Source organism: Mesitornis unicolor, unplaced genomic scaffold (genome assembly GCF_000695765.1).
Source record: "Mesitornis unicolor isolate BGI_N332 unplaced genomic scaffold, ASM69576v1 scaffold43723, whole genome shotgun sequence".
NCBI classification, from domain to species: Eukaryota; Metazoa; Chordata; class Aves; order Mesitornithiformes; family Mesitornithidae; genus Mesitornis; species Mesitornis unicolor.
The window spans coordinates 55,304-57,250 of record NW_010177777.1 but is presented as its reverse complement, the minus strand read 5'-3'; the positions used below and the strand labels follow the sequence as shown (position 1 = coordinate 57,250).

The 1,947-nt window shown below is 38.0% G+C and overlaps 1 protein-coding gene across 1 annotated transcript in view; it reads right to left on the bottom strand.

Moving 5' to 3' along the window:
* TMEM245 (transmembrane protein 245) overlaps positions 1-1,947 on the bottom strand; it is a gene marked incomplete at its 5' end in the record, with an annotated part of 67,141 nt that overhangs the window by 20,275 nt on the left and 44,919 nt on the right. The gene's annotated exons all lie outside the window — the stretch shown is intronic.

The window sequence follows — 1,947 nt, the reverse complement described above, 5'->3', positions numbered from 1 at the left end:
TGCTGAAGAATGATGGAACACAGCTGGTGACTTCCAAGATGTATAACTCAGTCTTTTTATACTTTTGGAAACTTGAATGTGTGAGTACTTTGAGGCTAAATTCATGTTGTGTAACATGTTGTAGTCTAATAGTGAAAGTGACTACAGAAGTTTCATTATTTGATAATTCATAACACAGATAGAGCTTCTTCCTCCCATTCTGCTACCAAGTATTCACATCCATTTTGCATGTCTCTTATATATGAGGTGCACAAGCCGTTTCTAGGTTCATACCCCTCTAGCAACAATTCATCTTCAAAAACAAAGGATAGCTGCTATTTTGTGAAAAAAGAATGGCCTACAGTGGCAATTTTCTCATATGGCAAGAAATTGGGCACGCATGAACTCATGGGAATATGTTACTATACTCTTCACATTTACATACTGAAGATCACAGTAAGTACTAAGAAGAATGCAAGCTAATCTAGAAGCATTATGATAAATCCTTACGTATAACTGAGCAAGAGAGGAACTTCTGAAAATCTCAGAAGCAGCATTCCAAAGAGCTCAAATTAGGCACCAAATACAGGCTACTCCAAACAAACAAATATCAACGACTGATTCAAGCTACCTTCACAAACACACAGGCTGAGTTCCCTCGCGTATGACAAGCAGCTTCACATTCCACATTCTCCAGACACGGGCCTTTTCTCATCATATTTGCAGTTACTGATGCATGCTGGCTCTTTCCTACTTGTTTTCCTGTGGCTTCTCTAACAATTATTTTCTCTCTTTCCACCATTCTAAACTGTGACAAACACCTTGAATCACCTGTGTCACAGACCTATAAACTTAAAACTGCATTTTAATACAATCCTCCTTGCAGAGCATCCATACCCAGAGAAGCGATACCCTATTTTTTGACACTGTTTCTCTCTACCAAGGGCTAAAGAGAACAATTTGTGAGACAAGTTTCTGTTTCTAAATCTGCTTACATTCTTCAGAAGAGCCAGAACTGAGATATTAACCATGTGATCAATGAAAACTCAACAGCAGTCACTCAAAAGAATGGCAGAATTCCAAATGTGTTGCTTTCTACCTGGATTGCCCTTTTATTTCAAAGGACTACACAGCAGTTATCGTTGCTGTTTAAGATATTGCCTGTCATGAGATAACCTTCTCATTGTTAAAACATACCTGAAACTGCTTAATCCCAGTAACAGATAACAACAATCATCTGTAAAGTACACTTAAGAATGACGGTAAACATTTGGCAATGAGTTTGGAAAACAGTTTTAACTCACTGCCAGTTAAAAGACTTCACGTTTTGCATGTATATGCAAGATGACACAGAAAGCAACGGTGTAAGAGAAGGCTGTATAGAATTTAGCATGGAGTCTGTTGACTTTACCCAGTCCATCAACTTTTTTGAAAAAGTGAACTATGACTTAAATACCTTATTCAAAATCTTTTTGTTATGTTGCCAATGTGTTAGTGTTTCGAGCTCCAAACAGGTGAAAGCTGACAGCTTCATGCATCTGTGTTTAATGAAATACATTACTATACCACCCACAAAAACTTCTTTATTGTGAAATCTCAGTGAATCATATCTAAAACCACAAAAAATATCCTACTTAAATTACTGAAGTAGTTTAGGGATGAAACTGGAAAATGTGCTTCAGGAGCAACACACTCCAGCTGCAAACAGGTACTTAGTCCCCAAGATTGGACTAAAAATAGTTCAGACAAAGTAACTCTGAAATGTGTACAGCAAAGATGTCAGGTCCTCCATTTCAACTGCTTTGCTGTATGAATCTGCTCCCTGTAGGGCTGCACCAGCCATTAATGTCAACATAGCTGCAAACACACTACTTCCTGACGGGTTAGGGATGTGACACGTGTATTGGTTTTATAAAGTACTGGTATTCCCTACAGCACAGTCCTCTGATATATTTTTTTTAGACTCCG